Source organism: Amblyomma americanum, chromosome 4 (assembly GCF_052857255.1).
Source record: "Amblyomma americanum isolate KBUSLIRL-KWMA chromosome 4, ASM5285725v1, whole genome shotgun sequence".
NCBI classification, from domain to species: domain Eukaryota; kingdom Metazoa; phylum Arthropoda; class Arachnida; order Ixodida; family Ixodidae; genus Amblyomma; species Amblyomma americanum.
Genome location: NC_135500.1, coordinates 126,018,467 through 126,034,026, shown reverse-complemented (window position 1 = coordinate 126,034,026; position 15,560 = coordinate 126,018,467). Strand labels below are relative to the sequence as shown.

Sequence of the window (15,560 nt, the reverse complement as noted above, 5' to 3'; positions counted from 1 at the left end):
CGGCATCGTGGTTAGGCAGAAAGTAACAGTAGAAATTGAAAGCGCCATCTGTGCGTCGCCATAATCACTACCTTACAAGCAGCATTTTTATTTTGATCATAGATGGCGTGGCATGAACGCAAGTAGCGCAAGTAACGACACTATGAGGCGGGGGTGTTCATCAACTACAAAAATAAATGCTCTGCGGTCTCGCGAATCAACGCTTCACGCCGCCGGCGCCTCGCGCCGGAAAAGCCCCCGCCAGATATTGCGTTGTCACAATATGCAGAGGCGCATCGCAGGCGCTCGGAGAGACTCCTTTTTAATAAGCCAAGCGTCGTGCTGGCGTCACTTTCGCTGCATTTTGCTCTTCGTAGAAACTGGATTCCTCCCGGCTTTTTCTCCGCATCTAGGCGTGCCGACGTGCTTTCGCGTCTGATCGTGGGCGAGTGTTTCGCTGTTTGCTGACCGCTGCTAAGACGGCGCCCGTTTTTTTAAAGGCGACGGGTTTGTTCCAGTCACAGCGACAGCTACGCGGCGCGGTTCGCGTTCCGTCACGTGACCCGCGGATCTGTTTGCATGCTCTAACGTTACCCTCGCCGCTGGCGCAAAGGAGCCGTCAACGATGGTCTCGGGTTATGTAGGACGCATGCTATTGCTTGCATGTGACCGTGTTGTGCCACGCCTAAGGATATTCCGCGCGGCGCCATTAGTGAAGAGTGAGTGTGCTTGATCTTCTGGCTGGTGACGTAAGTAAAACCGAGGCGATCTGTGCGTCACGTTCGATATTATTGCGTTTCGCTCGTCAGGACTCAAGATTTGTTTTCTGCTGTGGCTCGTGACAATGTAAGTGGTGCCGTTGTGCTACCTTGTGTCGCTTTTTTTTGCGCTCTCTTCAACCTTTGATGACGCTGTCGATTTTTTTTCTTTGCCGACATGCCTGCCAGATTTGACAGCTAGGGCACTTTTTATCGCGGGAACGACGATTTCTACCTCAATTTTTGACAACATCAAACTCGTTGCGACGAAGCGACACGCTGTGATTTGTTGTAAAGTGCGCCAAAATTTCACCTTATTAATTAAAGAAAACATGCCACTACGATTACTCCCAGTCATCTAGCCCATCTACAGAGCAGAGAAGTGACCGTGGCGGTTTACCGTAGCCAGCTCTCTCCCCTCTTCAGCCTGACGCTTTCCGATTGCGAAAGAAAAGTGAAGTAAATGAAACGAACCGTATGGTTTCATATACCCTGTGACTGGTCCAACACCAGACTGCTCTGAGTAGCCTGCTGCAACAGTGTATCGAACATTAAACAAGTTCTGGTAGACTATGAAGATGCACATCCAGATATTCAGGCGGACGACACGGTCCGCCTTACTGAAGCTCTGTAATTCAGGGACAGTGAAAGTGAAATTAACGCATCGGCTAGTTGAGTAGAAAAAAAGGCACGGACCGGCACAGAAACCCAAACAGCTAGCTTAGTACATACGACGAAAATAGTTTTCAGTGCCGGCGAACCAGAATGCGGCTGTTAAATAAGAAAGCAGGTAATTTATTAATACGGTGGTCACTTAATTTTACTAGGCAAGGTGGCGCCAATAAAATCCATGCCAATAAAATCCATCAATCCGATCATGCACTTGTCGCTTGCAGGTTGCTAGCGATGCCGCGAGAGGAATGGGCACAGTGAAACCGAAACGTCGCATTAGGGACGAGGCTATTAATGGTAGCAGTAGAAAGCACGTCCTGCTAAATATTTGAGTCCGCTTTCGTACCGTCTGTGCGGCCTAAGCCGGCTGTAGTTGAGCCCTCAAGACTGTGTTACCACTGATCGTATAACCCAAGACTGTATAAGATTCGCGGAATGCATTATCTCTTGGAGGGGGGGGCAAACATTGCAAGGAAACATGGACGGGATGAAAGGAACACGGACCATCGCATGTTGGTGTTCTTTCCTCCCTTTGATGTTTCCTAGCACTATTTTTTCACCCTTTGAAGATATACATTAACTAGTCCAACATCCAGCATTATTAAAGTCCGCATATATATTGAAGGCGGGGCGTGGTATACATGTCTGTCACTAAATTTTTCATTCCAGGTAAGGCCGACGAATTTGGGATGTTTTAAAACTGCGCATGCACCTAACGTTCTGTGAAAGCGTGTGGTTCCTGCCTTTTAACAGCGCCTTAGTTTTCACGGCCAAGATGCCAAAGCTACCAGGCGTACTCATCACATTCTCTACCCATTCCCGCTGCGCGAAGATGGGTTTCAAAACTGTTTTTCCAAACTCGTTCCTAAAATCAGGCATTCGAAAAAGCCATGCATGGTTGCAAACATTTAGCAACTGCTCTGCTCTGCTCAGACTACAATGCATGTACTTCGGTTCATGTAAAATAACGGGCAAATGCCGAAAAAAGAGATATTTTACTTGTTTAATGCAGCCAGTTGCATATATGGGTCATGCACCATTTGTGCTTCAGTGCATATGTTCAGAAAACTAAAATGCGATTCGGCACAATTTCTACACTTCTGAGTTGATCGTAACACAGCATAGGGATTTAGCAAGGCGCTGTACGCTGAACACGCGTAAGCTAGCGTATAAGGGCCAGGGACTCCGGAACTTTTTTTTAGTGCGTATGTGTGCGGGGCGGGGGGGGGCAAGACTTCGAGCTTATTTTGTTATTTATTTATTTATTTAATGCTCATTCAATTTTCAAAGGTTGATGTAAACTATCACGTTGGGGTGACGACACTCTAGCAGTCAGGAAGACAACGAAAAGGCTTCCGAAAGAAACCCTTTAAGGGCTCCACTAAGAACTGTATGGCCCGGTGGCGGCGTTCGCCACAAGTGTGTTCAGCGGTCATCGGAGTGAATGCCTGCAGTTCTTGGCCGCGCTCAATTTAAAGCTGGCAAGGAACTTTCGAGATAAAGAACCAAAAGAAACCACAGCAATCTGGAAAAAATGTGGAAGCATTTGCACGTGGCCACGGTCAAGAGAGATAAGTCTGGTCGCATCTCGCATTACAAAACAAAATGATAAAGTCGCGCGCCGCCGGTTTTGGTTGCAAACGAACAAATGGCGCAAAGATTCACGACAATATAAAACAGACTAAAATGGGACAGCTTTATGCACGAGGAGAGATCAATTGCATTTAAAATGTTTGTGCATGGCTTGTTTAAATTCTGCTAATCATGATCATGTACACGGGCCAGACAGTCTGCTTCTGTTGGGGCATGACTGGTTTAGGTAACTCGTATACGAAATGCTTTACAACTGGCTACGAAACCAATAAGTAGCTCAGCTCCACTGTGCTTTGCATTATGAGAGTCCTGTAACATAAGTGTTTCAATTGTCAGAAATCTGATCCAAGTGCAAGAAATTGGGGACTGGGGGGGAGCTGCCCCCTCTGGAAAAATGTTGGGGGGGGGGGGGGGGGGGGCGACCGCCCCCCTTGGCCTCGCTGTTCCGGGGTCCCTGTATAAGGCAAATAGACCACCACCAGTCCTCCGGCCAGTGGTTGGGTTTTGCCGGAAATTCAATATGGCGAGCCATTACTAAATGTTATTCTTCCTCTTTTCAGCCCTGAGCCTCGCGCTCGCAATTAGCAAATTTCCTCTTGTCTTGTGAGGTAAACGATGTGTTACTGGTTAAAGTGCGGATGTTTTGAAAATTCAACCAAGGTTTTGTTCATTTCCTAGGCAGAAGGAAAGGATGCTGTGCGGCCTGCCTGCAAATGCTGCACAGAAGCAAGCTCGACGCTCACATGAGCGGGTTTACTTAGCACAATACAGCAGAAACACTATACTTCGAACAAGTAAAAAAAACTACAACCTCCAATAATAAGTCCGCGCTCTTTATTTCTTACCTCCTTTGCGCTCCTAATTACGATGCCGCTTCAGGCATAATTGGTCCCCTAAATTGATTCGCCGGAGAGTTTTGTGTGCTCTAGACAATTGGAGTGCGAGGAGCTGCTGAACACATTCAAGCAGGCATTCGGACATTATAGTTTTAAAAAGGACGGCTGCACTTTCCATCACCCTGCGAAAAGCAATCAGCAGTGTAGTAGATGAAAAGTATGGTTTTTTTATTGCAGTACGGTGGGCTTCATAGTTCTAAAATTTCATTCATAATGGTCATGAATAATAAAAATTTGGTGAATGAAAGCAGCACAAAAAAAAACGTTCAGTTTTTCGCGCTGCCTCCAGGCGGGGAATTAGTGATAGGCTTAAAAGCAAGTTCTACAAAGAGACAAAGAGAGAAATAATCAGATTGATTTTTATTGAGAGATAGACCGATAAGATCTAACTGTAGTGACAGATAGTAGTGACTGTACTGACTTTATGCACCGAGCCGTTTATGCCGGTGTCGCCAGCAGAGCACTGTCACATTTAGTTTTACATTTTCGAGTCGTACGCCTCTGCTCTCAGCTTTGTAGATGCTACGGCTTATCACAGTCATTCTCATCCTCCAAGACTGCAGTTGAGAAAGTACGAAACCCAAAGCACAGTCAGAGTCTACTTGCGACTAAACGTGAGTAACATATGCTGCATATCCATGAGGGCGCTCATCAGGACTCCATGTTGCACCGTCGCTGCCAGCCTTGCTCGGGCAAAAGGAAAGTAATAGTTGTAAATCAATTCACAGATATCATATTTGTCTCTAATATCTGAGTCCTTTCAAATATCCCGAATACACAGCTTAGGATCAAGCACGGACATTAAATGTGCAATATTCTACTAGTCTTGGTCCCACTTCCCGACCCGAAATGTGTTTTACTGCGGACGTCCACCTAGAGCATTCTTCTGTTTGGGCAGTGAGTGAGCACGGAAGGTTTGGCCGCGGAATACTGACACATCGGTAGTTGGGCACTTTAACATGAAAAAAAAAAACAATGTTCACACAGCAATCTATTGAAAAAAAAAAACACTGCCCGCCTTTTCCTTTTCTGCACATGCGATGATGCTACTGCGATATCCTTATTGCACCCCTCGCCAGAAAGTCCCAAGATGCCCCGAGTGCCCGTATCACACAACCACAGTATCACACAACCACAATAAATAAAAGTGATGTCAATCAATTCCTAGTGTCATTCTGAGTGCGATTTTACTATCTGTGTGCATCTGGGACACGCACACAGCTTGGGCCTTATAAAGGGGTAAGGTGTGTTTAAGCAAACTTAACGTTCACTGAGAATCAACTATTTCAATGTGGTTGTTATAAGCTTAGCGCTGAGCGAAATGTACGGCAAAGTTCAGCGCGCGCGTGTTGCAGTAGCCCCACTTTTTCACTATTGCAACAGGCCCTCAACATTGGCTCGGTTGAAGTGCTGCAATTGCAGTGTTTCTAGTGTTTCGGTTACAGTGCTGCTGTAGCTAGGCGTAGTAAGCAGTTATGGGGTGTACACGTCGACGATGACACGATCATCTCGAAGAACGACATTAATACAGCTGTCGTTCTAAATACTCTAAAGCACTTTGCATACCGCGTGATATATAATAGGCATCGCGTAGTGGTAGACGACTAAGGCGAATAAAGCACTCAAATGATCCTGACAGTTTTTCTCGATTCAAAAGAGCAATGATAATGCTTCTAACGAAATCTAATTCGACCAGAGACTGCTTTTTACCTTACTGCTTGGCATTCTTGCTAAAGCTAATTACCTCAGATTTTGCTGGTGAATTTTGCCCAGCCAGCCCGAATCTTCGTCAGTGGCAGTAGGCAATGAGGCCACCAAATGCTCCGTCAATCACTATTTACAGACATATTTTGGTATCTGACACCAACTAAGTTCTCTGACCTGCTCTTCTTCATCCCTTATCTTCGATCGGTAAGGATGCAGTCTGTGAATGCGACGTTCTTTTAAAAATTGGTGGTGGTGGTGATGATGATGACGATGATAAACTTTATGGCGCAAGGGCAGCTTTGGCTAAAGAGCGCCATGACACAAGATAGTCTTCACTGCACAAGGTGAGGTCAAGGACAAGTTTCCTAAGCACTTCAGCCCAGATGAATCGAGCACAAGGCCAGGTCAAAGCTTGTACACATTTTATCACTAGTGGGTAGCCGGTGGCACTAAGGATCGAACCGGGCACCTCCCGCATGCGAAGCGGATATTCAAACCGGTATGCCACCACCGAATTTTTTTTAACAAACGGAAAACCTGTCTTGTATTAAATGAGGGCCGACAGTTTTTTTTTGTGCGTGTGTGGACTCCTCGCTTTAATCTTCAGCGTCTCTCTTCCCCGGCATAATTTTTTTTACTAGTATTATTTCAACAAACAGCAGGCCAGATTGCCCCAAGTCAGAAATCGCAACATCATGTGAACAGAAACCTTACATTGCTTCTGAAAATAAAAAAAGACTATATATCAATGAAATCAGCTAGTAAATACTCAAGCTCGCAGTACCGAGAAGTCATTGCCTTTCTAAAGACAAAATTCTTATGACGCCTGCTTCATGTCAAGAGAGCGAATAATAGGTACAGTCAACGAGTTCCAATCAGATATTGTTCGAGGGAAGAATCTGTTCTTAAATGCGTTTGTTCTACCAAAAAGAGTCTGTAAAGGATGCTTCTCATTACGACGAGTCTTTCGCGTAGTGTAATAGTACACTATTATCCCTTGGAAACTATCAAAGATGCTCCCATAAATAAAGCGCTGAAAAGCAACGTTCATCTAGCTACAGAAGTACACAAGTGCGTTCACGCAAAATGATTGAATGTGTAATCTATGAACATGACAAGGAATTTTTCAAATCAACTAACACGTCTTGTTGTCTGTCTTTTCTCAATTGCTGCCGCCGTGGCTGACATCCCAAGAAAAATGAATACAAAACGTACATGACAGCTTCTGCAAAATTACATTTAAGGAAATAATTTTTAATCGCTATAAGAGGTTTTTGAGTGGGACACCACACCCACACTCCGGGAAACGTGGTGCGTCCGAATAGAACGCTCGCAATTATTTCCAGCACTTGATGTTTCGTAACACATGCCTCGCTCTAAGTGCGGCCGCCGCGACCAGGAATGACGCACGGCTTGCTCACGTAGTCGTTGATGAAATTTACATGGATGTGTTTCAACATAGTTTCCGTGATGTCTTGGCAAGTTGGCCTTTTCCTGTGGAAGCATACACGATGAACACCTTAATGCTTTGGTTGAAACGGTCTCGGCCTCACTATCGTCAGCGCAAGACAGGACCGGTTCAAGGTTGCATGTGATTGGATGACGAAACAAAGGTAGAGTAGAAACCGCGTGAAGCTAAATATGAGTCTTAAAACAACATAAACTTAGAGAACGCCCTGGCCTGTAACCCAGCTTTCGAAAAGAATCCCAAAACAAGCTCCCAAGTTTTTCGCCGGCTTCCTAAATGAAGATATACGGGGCTCCGGTAGCTGTACTGACGGTAAGAACCTGTAGCCCGCCCACCGCATAGGCGCGTGACCCCATCCAGGACCATGTGCGCCCCGTTACACCAACTGCATCTTCTTAAACCAGCCAACCAGCCAAGACGCAACACGGGAGAAAAGAACACAAGACAAGGCTGGTTTTCTTATTTTCTCCCGTGTTGCGTCTTTTGGCTGATTTTAAGATGATCCAGTACCAACTCGCCCAGTCGTGAGCCTTGTTGAAACAGCTGGCCCATTCTCCATTGCACCCACTTTTCAGTCCACACATTTTGTATGCCTCAAACACTGCAGAATAAATTTATCTTGGCGAGCAGGTGAGCGCGGGACTTTTCATTTACTACACACCACGACGCCGACACAGACCCTGTTTATCTGGGCGAAATTGCCTCAAAACCGCTCATAGAACGATAGATAGACTCAATCGCTTTTCGTCCATTGCCTCCTTTTTTTGCGTTGTGTTCAGTACAACTTGGTACATCGTCGTAGCCTTGGAAGAAGGCAAGGTTACGGAGAAGTGTTCCATTCGTAGGGGACTCCTCAGCTGCACTTAAGGAACGAAGAGGATAAGAAAGAGGAGATATATGATTACAAATAAAAACCATGAATTGTCCAGGTAGAGTGGACACTATCTTGCTTTTGCTCTTTCGTGTTATACCTAAAAAATCATTTTCCTGCACACGTCCGACGCCTCTGCAGGCAGCGGTGCCGAAGGCTCAGTCGCCAGCCGCTGTCGGAGCCATATAGCGTTGGTTGATGACAGCGATCACAAAAAGCTTGGAGTGGGCATAAAAACAGCAGTTACAAACACGAACTGACATTCAAGAAAAAAAAAACGAGTTATAACAGTTTCAATGTTTTTGAAGGCTTCGCATGCCTCTTTTTTGTTGCTTCATTGAACGAACCGGAATAGCGCAGGTAGCGCAGCAGTACGGCTCACAAGGCACGCATGCTCCTTTGGTTCGTTTCTCCTCTTTGATAGGTGAAATATACAGCGGTGTAATAGAAAAAAAGTTTCGCGGAAAAACTACGAAGCCTTAGTACAATAGGCCCGCCGCGGTGGCTCAGTGGTTAGAGCACTCGGCTACTGAGCCGGTGTACCCGGGTTCGAACCCGACCGCCGCGGCCCCGTTTCGATGGAGGCGAAATGCAATGGCGCCCGTGTGCTGTGCGATGTCAGCGCACGTTAAATATCTCCAAGTGGTCATTATTATTCCTGAGCCCCCCCCCCCCCCCCCCCCCACTACGGCACCTTTTCCTTCATTTCTTCCCTCAGTCCCTCTTTTATCTCTTCCTGTGCGGCGCAGTTCAGGTGTCCGCTGAGATGTGAGACAGATACTGCGCCATTTCCTTTCCCCGAAAAAAACAATTTCAATTCCAATTTAATTTCAGTACATCAGAGACAGAAAAAGAACGCTGAAAATTTAGGTTACTTCAGCAAAATTCTCACTTACGAACTTCCGCTTAACGAGGAACCTTGACTCTAGTTGGAAGCAGAAGTCGGCCAACGTCGCTGTGGACATGTGAGTTGGCTGTTCGAGCGTGGCCAGCTGGTATACTGGTGACATCCGTTTTTACTTAGGCATGTACCTAGCGCGATCGCGAACACTGCGAATTTGAAGCGGGGACGTATACCTCAAGAATACGGCGCAGAAATGTCGTGGATATACGTGCTCAAAGATTGCGCACTTAGCAGTGGGAACGTTTCCCACCTATTCCGCCGTCTCCAAGGCGTGTTTCTTTTCAGACTCGAAGGCCTTCGACTTAGTCACGGTCGGGTGATTCAAGTTTGATTCTGTCGGCCTGGCGTTCTGTCGGCCTCGCCTGGCGTCAGCGGTGGCGTGTTGGTACTCTCACCGACAGGAAACAGCAACAAACTCAACAGACATACGTATAGAAACTTTCGATACGTGTATAGATGTCCGTCAAAATAAAAAAAAAATCTGCGCAATGAAAACTCCTAACGCCAACGTAAAACGCCCCCGAACGGAAAATAAAAAGGTACTTGTTTTCGTAGGATGCTTATCGAGGCATGCTGTTTGCAAATGTTCACTGCATTCTCTGCAGCAGCACAGGGGGTACCGATAACGCTTTCGAATAACGCGTTATCTCTGGGTTCATTGTGATAAAACATTTGTCCCGATCAGATGTGGATCGAATTCCTCAGAGGCACAAGACTTAATCAAGTGATCCCACATCTGAAGACCACGGATCCCAAAGCCTGTTTACGCGTTCGCAACAGGAATCCACTCCCGTGCAGTCGCAGCTTGAGTTGAGGCCGCGCATTACATACATTAGATAACGCAACGTGTAGTATCATTGTTTCTAGTGGTCTAAAAGTTTTGTAACTGAACGATAAAGAACAAGAAGGCCTTTGCTTTTCCTGCGATATAAGCTGCGTGCGGCTCTCATGTGCATACCAATGGTAAAATTGCACTCACAATGATTCAAGAAATGGAATGACATCACTTTCGAGCCATTTAGACCACTTGTTTTGTAGAAAATAGTGTACGTGTTAGTATCAATGACTTCGTAAACAGATCTCAAAAGTGGTATCTGCCCGTATCGCAGACAAATTGAAGTGGAAGAAAACTTGCATATTCTAATGCAAGTTTTCTTCTAAATTTTTTCAAGTGAGGCAGTTTACGTGATGGAAAAGGCTCAAACGCTGAGCGATTTTTAAAACTTTAATTTTACCGCCATATTGGCCCGCGTCGAACTGCACAGCTGCGCTTGTAAATACACAAAAAACACCAAAGAGGCGCATTAGGGAAAGATAAAAACGCACGCTGAATGGTTCATTTGATAGTTCACTAATAATCGTCCCGCAGAAATATGGTACGGAAGCGCACGGCTGTCTGTTTGTCGGCACTTGAAGCAACTGGCTAAAATATGTCCCGCTGTAGTAAAGCGGGTTAATATGGAACCAGCTTTCAGGAACAACAAACCAAAGCTAAATAAAGAAATGCTGTTCAAATTCGTAAATACGTACGTAGGAGTTAACATGGAATGCATTCCCACAGCTCGCTCAAGATACTTCTGGGCATAGCAATTCGCGGAGAAAATGTCGTGTGTGGCTCGTGCCAGGTCAGCTGCTAGCATAGTCGGCAAAGCGATTCCACTTTTACGCACAGCTCCATCCTTTGCGTGGGTTGTCAAAGAGGTGAATAATCAGTCCACCATAACTACTAATACGCCGCAACCGTTTATTTATACGAGCCTGGTTATAGGAACTTTGAAACCTGGTACAGGGCTGTCACCACGAAAAATACCGTCTTCGGCGACGTTGCTATGTGTAGTAGCGCAAGCTTGCGCGTTCACGTGCTGACCAAAAAGCAGGCTAGATATATAGGATGACCTAGGTCATAAGTGTAATGTAGGAGGCGTTGCCTAACACACTGCGTACAACCTATAAGCAGTTGCATCACTACTGTTCTATTTGGAGTTGTTTTAATACGGCCCACAACAAAGGTTCGGCTTTCTTTTCTTACAATGTAAGCGTGTAGAGACCTTTTATGCTACAATAAGTGCTTTCTCTGTTTGTTAGCGGGCGCTTCCAAGGCGCTTCACAGCCATTTACACCACTGGATTTGTAGAATAAAGGGGCGCACAGGTTTACCAGGTACTTCGCAAAAACACCTCATATGAGGTATACATCCTTCCCCTGTCTTTTGGGTGCATTAGATTATTTTTTATTAGAATTAAAAATTTCTGCAACAAATATAATCAGGCAGTTGACTGATGGAAAAGGCTAAAAAGCTGAGTAATTTTTTCAAAGCTTTTTTTTTTCGCCAACATGGGTCTTGTCGAACTATACACACGGGCTTGTAAAAACACGCAGAACGCTAAGGAGGTATATTAGCTAATTAGAAAAACACGCTGAATTGCTCGTTTGCTAGCTACATAGTATTTCGCACGCAAAACTGACACGTAGGTCCATCGTTTTCGGCTTCCCGGCAAGTGGGACAAGTGCGTCCCGCTTCTGCGTAAAGGGTTACACAGAGGCTAAACGCGGATATTGATAGTCGCCTCGGCATAATATGACGCGCTCCGTGCCAGATCATTGGAACGTGCTTTACAACTGACGAAGGAGAGCTTTCGGGGTGAAATTTTAAGCATTTGGGCGTAGGATTTCTCGAACTGTTTATGTTGCCATCCAGAAGTAGCGAGGCGCGACTGATGGCTTTCCTTGTTCTTCGCGGCAAGACACATGAGTAATGGGGCGAATGCAAGACAGAGGGTGAGGACATTAAAACGCTAGCCACCAACAGGACGGAAACCATCGCGTGGAAGGGGAGCGCACGTGCATATCTTTCCCGACTCTATCCGGGCTGGGCATCGCGGCACGTTGCTTCCATCAGTCTGCAGCGCCTTCCGGGATTGTCTGAATAAGGCGCTGGCACAAGCGTGAGAAGGCTCGTCATATTGAGCGTTCCTCGAGCACCTGACACTACCATTTTGTCGTAACTTTATATGGTGCGCTGGCAGAAGCTCTAAGTTAATTGAGCAAAAATTAGGGCTAATTGGAACTGATGGAAGGTAGATGTACAATGGTAGCTCTGCTTGCATAGAAGCCCACACGTTCAAAACATGACGGCTTATTATGCGGAACAGCCAGCGTCCTCTTCGCAGTGTGCGGACAAGTAAATAATGGCACCATAACTAAATGACACCGTAACCTAAAAGCAGCGCTGATAAAAGGTGCGCAGCCGCGCGCAACTAATTGAAGAGATGATGAGATTCGTCGGCCAAGATGGATGGTATAAGAGCCGCTGCCCGCTGCTGTGTATAAACATGAAAAGAAAGATTTTTTTTAAAATAAAGAAACGCTGTACTTCCCAACGAAATGTAAATAACTAAAACACTTTTAAAATCAGTAGGTATGGTATGGTATGGTATGGTATGGTATGGTATGGTATGGTATATGAGGTTTAACCTCCCAAAGCGACTCAGGCTATGAGGGACGCCGTAGAGAAGGGCTCCGGAAATTTCGACCACTTGGGGTTCTTTAACATGCACTGACACTACACAGTACACGGGCCTGTGGGATTTCGCCTCCATCGAAATTCGACCACCACGGCCGGGATCGAACCCTCGTCTTTCGGGTCAACAGCCGAGCGCCATAACCACAGAGCCACCGCGGCGGGTGTTTTGAAATCCATAATTAAAATCATGTTTTACTTGTTTATAAATTACAGATATGTAACCAATTATTTTTATTTTATTTGTGTTTGTCCGCGCACTTCGCTTTGGCGCTCAAGTTCCGCAGCTTTACGGATGCCGCTGGCGCTTGTTTCTAGATCACTTTCGAGCTCTGCCTTCGCGACCTGTGTAAATTGACCTTGACTGGCTTCTGGAATTCGTGATTTCAATCGCTAAAAAAAAGGCGCGGTACAAAAGGAACGCATGCACGCGGAAATGACGCTAGGTGGTCGGTTCTATACAGTGCCAGTCCCGTGAATATAGACTCTGTCTGTGTTGGGTCTTCTTTTGAACCCATGAAATTACGAATGAAATTCAAGGAAAAAACACTGTCCAAATTGCCTCATGCGCTGGTACACACAGGCAGAAGTGCGTTCTCTGTGCTCGCTCGCTCAAAAAGTGTTGCCAAGAATCGCACACTACGCGAATTTCGCTACTTAGGTGGTTGCTTGTGGGCTATTCTTTATAAAATTGTTTACTTTTTTTGGCGGCTGTTTGCAAAATATTGTAGCGGATGAAATGGCTTTAATACAGGTGAAAGCTCAGTGGATGAAAGCTGGTCGCCGACGGCCCAGAGCCCAGATCAGACTGTGCGCGCCTCTCTCCTCTTCTTCCTCGAACTCCGCGGCGTAACAATATGATACAATTGAAAAGCAGTACGGGCTCCACACTGATCAAGCCTTCATTCGCAACGAATTGCTTTTTCTCGACTCTCTTGCTCGTGGCCTTGTTTGCCAACACCGCGGTGGCGTAGTGTCTATGGCGTTCGCATGCTGAGTACAAGGACGCGCGATCGAATCCTGTCCAAGGAAGCCGCATTTCGTTGGATGCGAAACGCAACAAGACGCTGGTAGGGGTTTACAGTGCAGAAAGACAACAAGCACGGGAAGAAACGAAGTGGCAGAACAGCGCTCTGTTTTGTCACTTCGTTTTTTCTTGTGTTTGTCTGTCTGCGCTGTAAAACCCTATCAGTGAGCACCAATTAGCCTGCAAAAAAAGCTTTCGCAACAAGACGCCCGTTGCTGCACGATGTCAGTGCATGTTAAAGATCCACAGGTGGACTAAATTATACCGGAGCCCACCACTACGGTGTCCCTTAGAGAACATGTTCGTTGCTATTGCGTTTTATTTTGGTTCTTTGTGAGCGTTACAACTTTGACATCGACTGACACTTCTAATAGGACCACTGAATTTTTGTAGCGATAGCTACATTACGGTAGCATTTCGAGCCTTCAGCGTGGCGGCGCCGCCACGCTGTCAAGTGGTTGGTCACGTGGTGCGGAGCAGCTTCCGACAGTGCGGCGCCGTGGCTGATCACGTGGTTAGTCACGCGGATCACGCGGTTGGTCACGTGACCAGCCACGTGGTGTGGAGGCATCGCGGCTGTGCGCATGCGCCGTATCAAGAGGGACGAAGATGAAGAAGGAACGCCCAGCGAAACGGAGCGGCGAAAGACTGACTTTGCAATTCAGCTGAGCTAGTTCCACTCGGCCAGCTATAGCTATCGCGTCACTCCAGGTTTAACCAGAGCTAAACCACCAGCAATTATTTTGCTTTGATTAGTATTCGCCATATGTCCTGCATTCATGCTACTAATAAGTACCTTGTATCTATGTATATTTTGCCTTTTAGCTTTCCCTTGTACAATAGTTTCTTTATGCTTTTTCCATTGTATCTCATGTTGTAACGGTTAGTTTCTCTTTTACATTTGTCGCTCTTTGTCCCCCTTATTTAGTGCCCTTCTGAGCCCTGTAAGATATTATGAATAAATGAATGTGCTGCTTCTGGATGTTAAGCCTCGTACACCATGCCATACCAGCTAGGGTTATTATGTAGTGCGCAACCAACAGCGACACCCAGCAGCAGAAAAGTCCCTGTGTGGCCTTCACAATTCGTTACTTTGCAAAACCAACGCATGGTTGCATAACGGACAGTCATGCATGTCATACTCCTTGTTAACAATTAGCTTTAGTGCTTGCCAGACGTGTTTCCCCTTTCCTGCCGTCTGGTACGAGTGGCTACCGAGAAAGATATGGATAGCAACCGGCGAAAGTGACAAGCCAGTGTAGATAACTGCGTCGCGTAGTAGTTCTTTCGGCGAATGTATTGCGAAGTAAGAGCCCCCGAACAGTATCTATGCAGACGTACTCGATGAGGCAGTGAATGCGCTAGCTTATGCCAATCTAAATGCTTGCGGTTCTTTCAATGGTTTGTTTGCGTAAGCATATGAATCTTTCTTTATTAACCTGTGTGCGAACAAAGTGTCCAGCCTCAACCTGCTTATGAATCACAGGAAAGCTGCTTTAGCATTTAATTTCTCATGCCACTGTTGAGAGCCGTTCTTGTTCACGACTATGAAAGTCGTCGCAGCGTGAGCTTCCATAGCGCAGATAAATGGTCGAAACTGTGAGCGACGGATTGCGCTTGATATCCGTAATCACAAAGTAAGCCCCACTTACTGAGATCACGTTCTATAACGCCGTTGTAAGGGGAAAGGTCCGCTGGACTTCTCTACTTGCTTATTACATCTGTCGCTCAATTTCCTGTTTTCAATTTAATATATGGTCCCAGTATGTTCTTTCGTCACAAAGGAAGCACAAGGCGCTTTACTTGTATTCATAATCTTTTCTTCGGGCGGGTGGGGAGAAAGATTGGGCTTTCTTTTTTAAACGTGGCGTAAGTAGAAAATAAAGCGATATGTTGTGCGAGCTTATTAATGTGACATCATTAGAATCCTCATTGGGGAAAAAATGCGTCGCCGGCCGCATAATTACCAGGACCAGAAGTGACGTCATCAGAACGGAAGTGCCAACTATACATTTCGATGTATCTTCACTGCGTCCGTGTTGCCACCTCTAGACACCATCAGGAAAAGATAACCACGAGCTAGATGACCTGAAGAGAAGGTCTGTTGTGTTTAGACAGGCGTGTAGGGTTCTACAAACGCAACTATGAAATAATACTCAAAACTC

At 46.0% G+C, this 15,560-nt stretch overlaps 1 long non-coding RNA gene across 1 annotated transcript in view; it reads left to right on the top strand.

Annotated features, from left to right (window-relative positions):
* Window positions 1-267: 267 nt before the first annotated feature.
* LOC144128323 (uncharacterized) overlaps window positions 268-15,560 on the top strand; it is a 30,892-nt gene continuing 15,599 nt past the window's right edge. Inside the window, exons 1-2 of the long non-coding RNA XR_013313771.1 lie at window positions 268-698; window positions 789-825. This is a non-coding gene — a long non-coding RNA (uncharacterized LOC144128323). The remainder of the gene's footprint in view (window positions 699-788; window positions 826-15,560) is intronic.